This window comes from Myotis yumanensis, unplaced genomic scaffold, assembly GCF_028538775.1.
Source record: "Myotis yumanensis isolate MYYU_CA2020_CCGP unplaced genomic scaffold, mMyoYum1.0.hap1 SCAF_11, whole genome shotgun sequence".
Lineage (NCBI taxonomy): Eukaryota > Metazoa > Chordata > Mammalia > Chiroptera > Vespertilionidae > Myotis > Myotis yumanensis.
This window is the reverse complement of record NW_027223762.1, coordinates 66,936,506-66,943,258: the sequence shown is the minus strand read 5'-3', so window position 1 is coordinate 66,943,258 and position 6,753 is coordinate 66,936,506. Positions and strand designations below refer to the sequence as shown.

General features: G+C 45.2%; 1 pseudogene; it reads right to left on the bottom strand.

Annotated features, from left to right (window-relative positions):
* Positions 1-616: 616 nt before the first annotated feature.
* Positions 617-1,106, bottom strand: LOC139019537 (jun dimerization protein 2 pseudogene; annotated as a pseudogene).
* Between the last annotated feature and the right edge of the window lie 5,647 nt (positions 1,107-6,753).

Sequence of the window (6,753 nt, the reverse complement as noted above, 5' to 3'; positions counted from 1 at the left end):
GGGGAAGCTCCTGTGTTGAGTGTCTGCCCCCTGGTGGTCAGTGTGTATCATAGCGACCAGTCAACCAGTCATTCAGTTGTTCAGTGGTTTAGTCGCTTAGGCTTTTATATATAGAGACTAGAGGCCTGGTGCACAAAAATTCATGCACTTGGGAGGGGGGCGGTTCCTCAGCCCTGCGTGCACCCTCTCGCAATCCAATTGCAGTTTCACTCTGCATTCCATACTCAGCCTAATTTTGGTTGCAACTCATGGCTTTTTCTGGCTGCTCGGAGGTTCTTTGGGTGGGTGCCCTGGTGGAGAGGCCAGAGAAGTGCCCACAGCTGCCTGGTTGGGCGTCTCTCTAGCCCAGAGCCTCTGTCATGCCTCCTGCAAGCCTGAGCCCAGGCAGAACAGGACCCCTCAGGACTACTGTGGTCTCAGCGCTGGGTCCTGCGTTTCACCAGCCTGGGTTTCTTCCCCTGGTGTGGCTGATCTGAGTTTCACAGAGAAGCCTGGCTGATGCTGGATGTGCTGAGCCTCAATGAAGAGTTTTGCATGCATCAAGGAATAGCCCTCTGGGACCCTCCTCCTCCACCCTCTCCTCATCTCCTCCTCCTCTTCCTCCTCCCAGCCATGGTCACTTCTTCTCCAGCTGCTCCAGCAGTGAGTTGCCTTCTGAGTTGGGGGTCTTAATGCTATTGGTCCTGACGATGCAGGTGAGGCGATGCCGGCTGAGCATCAGGATGAGCTGTGACCATTCCTGCTTCAGCTCCTCCATCTGGGTTTTCAGCTCCACATTCATGAGCTCCAGCCACTCAGATTCCCACTGCAGAAACTCCTCTGCTCCTTCTTCTTGTTCTGGCATCGGGCTGCCACCACTTTTTTCTTTTCCCAGCACCTTTTCCTTCGCTCTCTTCCTCGTCTAGCTCACTTTTCACAGGTTGAGGCCTCTTGCCCCGTTTCACCACCAGGAAGTGCAAAGGGGTGATCATGGCCCCAGTGTTGTGGATGTCAGTGTATTTCAGCTCTTCTGTAGCCAGGGCCGAGGTGGGGAGTCTGGTCAGGGGGCTGAGCCCTGGCAGAGAGCCCACAGTCATAGAAGGGTCCGGAATCTGCCCAGGCATCATAGCAGGAGGAATGGAAGTCCATCCCTGCAGAAGCCACGGGGGAGACGGCGACCCCGGGGCCTGGGCCAGGCTGCAGGCACCTTGCCTGCTCAGGAGCCACCTTGGCACAAGCCACTCCCTGCAGCATCCACCGCAGCCAGCACCTCCGTCCCCACTAGGAAGCATCCCCCTGGCAGGCTGTGGCAGGCGTCCTAAGTCTCTCTCTTTGAGGTGATTGATTGTGGGGCTCTGCCTGCCTGCCGGATCACCCCCAACCACTCACCTGCCTACCTGATACCCCTAACCACTCTGTCTGCCTGCCTGATACCCCTAACCACTCTGAATGCTTGCCTGATCACCCCTAACCACTTGCCTGCCCCTAACTGCTTGCTGGGGGGCGGGGCCAACCTGGGCGAGGGGCGTGGTGGTCTGGTCTCTGGTCATTCTGGTTTTCTGCCATTTCAGTCACTGGGCTTTTATTATATAGGATTCCTTGCTTTCTAGCTTTTTTTTTCTTTTATTAGGAGGTAGAATCTATTCCCCACCCCATGAATCTGCCCTGGAACCCTACCCAGCTGCTATGAGAGCAAGTGGGATAATTTACTAGCTAACAGGAGATCCCAGGTACAAAGAGGATCCATTCCACCTGAGACCATCCTAGAATAACCAGGCCCCAGCCCACCTGGCAGTTTAGCTAGAATCAGAATTTCCTCAACTGACTACAACTTGAGCCCAGCCCCATGTCTGTGTTTGCTGTTTTAAGCCACCCTGTCTTCTGCTGGTTTGTTGCACATCAGCTGACTGCCTTTGGACTTGAATTACAATTCTTCTGTAGGTCTCCAGCCTACCTATTCTTCAAATTATGGACTTGCCAGCCTGCCTTTCATTTCTCTAGCTTTCCAAGTGTCTCCCTACCTCATCCACTGGACCTATGACTTTAGAATTAGCTGTATCAGAAACACAGCGTTGCTCTTGGTAAATATTGATCAGTTTGCTTCTCTTCCCAAAACTGAAAATACAAAGGAGAAATTTACAGCATTAGAGTTTGACTATAAGCTTCATTCCAGTTCATTTTCCAGGCTCTTTTTTCATCAATTTATTTTTTTCCCTTTTTTATTAAATTTATTGGGGTGACATTGGTTAATATGATCACATAGGTTTCAGGTGTGTTTTCTATGTTACAAGATATGTCCATTGCACTGTTTGCCCACCACCCAAAGTCAAGTCTTCTCCCGTCACTATATACCAGGCCCCCTTCACCTCACATGCCCTTCCCTCTGGCAATGACCACACTGCTCTCTGTGTACATGACTTTTATTGAGATCATATGATTCTTAGCTTTGTCTGACTTATTTCACTTAGCATAATATTTTCAAGGTCCATCCATGTTGTTGCAAATGGCAGTATTTCATCCTTTCTTATGGCTGAATATATTCCATTGTGTATAGGTACCACATCTTCTTTTTCCAGTCTTTGATTGCAGGGCACTTTGATTGTTTTCATGTCTTGGCCACCATGGATAATGCTGCAATGAACATAGGGGTGCATATATCTTTGCAAATACATGTTTTTTAGTTTTTTTGTGGGTTTTTTTGTTGTTGTTTTTTGTATATACCCAGGAGAGGTATTATTGGGTCCTGTGGTATTTTTTTTCCAAGCTCTTTGCCAAGAATTTTGCCCATAAAAATAAATGTTCAATCACCTCAGAGAGGTTGTAGTCTAAAATAGAATGATTTTTTTCTTTAACTTTGGATAATCTTCATTATAAAATCTGCATTCTATAACTTCTCATGTTGAAATACTTTGTACAGTCAACTATGAGAAAGGAACAATGGGATACATCTGTACTCTCTATTACGCCTTCTGTTCTCCCACACACACCTATGGGCAAAAGGTTTACCCTAATCAGAAAGCACGTTTCCTTCTTGCAGCAAATGGATCTTGTATTCACTGTGCATGTGTTTGAGTGTATGCATGGCATCATCTCCCCATTTTTTATGATAACAGCCATTATAGAAAAATGCAGTAAACTGCAACATTAAGTGAAAAATTCAAGCAAAAAGAACAGACTTTCTCTCTCCTGTAGGAGGATGAAGTGAAAAAGTGGTATGTTGTAACATCCGTATTCCCTGGGGGATTTTAGACCCTGGGCCCTGTGACTTGCTCAGCCTGTATTGGGCACCACATTGGGCGGAGCAGGCAATGGTGGTAGCATGGGTGGGGAGCCTTCTATTTTCCTACTGGCTTGTCTTTGAAGAGGCCTCACCAACTCTTCCACGAGATGTGTTTACAGGTTAGCAATAGGTGGCTAGCACCCTGGATCAGTGGAGAGAGAATTAGTTACAAAAAGGAAAATAGATAATATGAGATATGTTCATCAACTCTTAATGCACATATAATTTGGGTTCCACAAGGAGATAAAAAAGAGAATGGGGCAGAAGCAGTAGTTGAGGAAATAATGACTGAGAAATTGCCATAAATGTTGAAATCTTCATGTGTCATATTGAGAAAGCTTTATAAAGCAAGACAAATGCAAAGAAAATCCCAGTTAAACATATAAAACCCAGATTGATGGAAACCAAGATAAAGAAAAAATTAATAGCAGCCAGATGAAATGAGATCGCCTTCTATGGAGTAAGGATGTCAGCTGTCTTCCCAGGGGCATGGCCCCTTTATTGTGCTTAAGGAAAATAAATTCTAACTTGGAATTCCATGTCTAGTAAAACATGCTATTTAAAAAGATCACAAATAAGAACATTTTCTGATAAAGCTAAAGCAGAAATGATTTATTACAAGCACATCCTCTACTGAGAATGATCCAAGATGAAAACTATGACAAGAAGAAAGAATGAAGGGGTGTGGCTTAATGTAAGTGAAACTCTTGTAAACAATAATAACATCAGCAATAACATATAATACACAACACAGTATACAGTGGAAAGAGGTTACTCAAAATTAAACAGTATTAAGATCTTTGTATCAAATGTGGTAAAAGTATTGATTTGTAATAGATGTAATAATGCATATTATCTACCTTTAGGAAGATTAACTATTAAAATAGTATGTGTATTTACTAATAGTGCTAACAAACTAATAAAAGGGATGTGAAATAATAACAAATTACTTCTCAAATGTATCAATATAGCACTGAGTAAAACAAACTAAAATTCCAACTGGAAAACAACAAGGATTGACTGATTACACTTTAAAAAGAAAGAAGACAAAGAATTAACTTACACGATCTTTACAAACAGAGTAGCTTAAGTATAATGATTGAGAAATACTGGGTGGGTTAGAAGATTGTTAAGCTACACTATGCAATCACAGGAAGAATGTGGATATAGCTATAGTTATACAAGTGAAAGTATGCTACCATACAGAATGCTTTGCAAGAGATACAATGGGGGCATTTAATTATGGTAAAATTTCCATTTTTCAGTATAATGGGTTCAAAATTTGTATATACATAAAGAGCAGAGCCTCAAAATATATAAAGCAAAAACTTATAGAAGTAAAACAACAAAATTAGAACTGTAACAAGAAATTTTAGCAGAAAGAAAAGACACAATATCAGCATGTTTTCTAAAGAAAGGATTTCCCAATAATCCCCCAGATATTAAAAAGATTCTTAGGTGATATTTTGCACTTTTGAGCACTGAATTTTAAAATTTATCTAAAATAACCAGAGACAATGTCAGCTTAGCAAAGCTGACATAAGAGAAAACAGAAAAAAAGAAATAGTCTTATGTCCATGGAAGAATTCAAATACATGTTTTGAGACTTGTTAGTAAAAAACAAACAACAAAAAAAAACAGTCATGGGCAGAGGGCCTCAGCAGCTAATTGCACCAACTCTATGAGAATGGAGTGTCCTCAGAGCGTGAGGCTGACCCCCTTCTCCAGGCCTTCGGTTCATCAGTACCGCTTATGTGTTTTATATGTCGGAAGTGAGGTATATTTTGCATAAAAACAGCAAGTTGCATTTTGTTCAGTGAATATATAGGATGCTTTGCTGAGTGCTGGGTGTCTAATGAAGAAAAAGGCTTTTGCCACCTCTCAGTATTTGAAGTGAAATTACACTGGCACATTCTCTTGGGAAAAGTCCGGAATTCCAGTTTTGGCGTCGGACGGATAGGACATATTCGCTCCTCGCCGCAGCCACAGTCATTGGAGAGGGGGCTTTACATTTGATTTGCTTCCACGGTGAGGCCTGTCCTGTGGACAACAAACCCCACACGTCTGTGGTTTAATAAGAATGTGCTTCTTATTCATGCGAAGAGCCCGGAGAAACTGTTTTCTGCAGCAGTTCCTTTCAGACAGCGACCTGGAAATCTCGTTAAGATTTCATTCGTGTCCACGCAGTAACTGCACCTGACTTTAGGACGATTCCCGCAGAAGAGGGAGCGTGAAGAATCCATCACAGAGGCGGTGCGGCCTGGCCTGGGATCTGACACGGAACGGAGCACCGGCCCTCCCGAGGCTCCGGGTCTGAGGCAGCCACCTGTTTCCTTTCCTCTGTCTGCATCCCTTGCCAGCCTGGCCCACTTTAGACGTTTTCCTGTTCTAGCCAGCAATCTTTTGGTTATTCCGTAGGAAGTGGAACCTTCCAGAAAGCATTTAGTGGAGAAAAGGGGGAAGGAAAGAAAGACCCAGCATTGTTGAGCAGTGGCAGAGGGCAGGGCAGGCCAGGGAGCCTGGGTGCCCATCCAGCTGGAAGCCCAGGCCATGCCTGTGGGAGACAGAGTTGCGCAGTAATTCCAATCACATCCACCGTGTGCTCTGTACAGACCTGAACATATTATGTTACAAAAATCCCATGCGCAGGGGAACAAAACTCTAAGAAAATAAAAGTCTTCAGGGGCCTGAGAAGTATAAGGCATATCAATGGCTTGCCATTCACTGGGTCATTCTTCACAGTTTACTTGATAAACTGTATCTTTAAAACAGAACTATTACTGGGGGTTGGGGTTGATTATACCAATGACATTCAACTTAGCGTATATTTCATGTTCATAATGAGAAGTTCGGATGGCTGTGATCTGTCAGAGTTCTATTGTCTACAGCTGTTCCTATGGAAAAGAATGCATTAATCATATCTAATAAAAGACAAACAGGGTAATTGACCGTACCTTTGCTACGCTTCCCATTGGCTAATCAGGGTGATATGCAAATTAACTTCCAAGAAAGATGGCGGTTAATTTGCATACGTAGGCGCAATGATGGGAGGCGAAAGGGGAAGGACGGAAGAACGGTGATCAAAAACCCAGGCGGCAGGCAAGAGCCGGCCCTGGATGAGAGAACCGGGGCGCCTTTGCCCGCCCCCAGCAGGTGATCGATCGGAAAGCGGGGCTGCAGGCAAGGCGGCATCCCCGGGACCCAGGAGCTGCCTTGCCTGAAGCCCATGATCCTGATTGCGAAGGCTTGGAGGTGGCTCTGGCTGTAACAGACATGAACAGGGACAGGGGGCTGGCCTGCAGCCTCCGCAGCTGAGCACAGGCCCGGAGAGGAGACGGTGGGCCTGCCTCTCTCAGAAGCAGCGTGGGTCCCTTCCACTTCCCACAGAATCTGCATGAGTCCCTCCATGCTCCAGCAGAAGTGGCATGACTCCCTCCCACCTCCTGCCTCCAGTGGAAGCAGCGCAGCTCCGGGCGGTGCACAGCGGTTCCTGC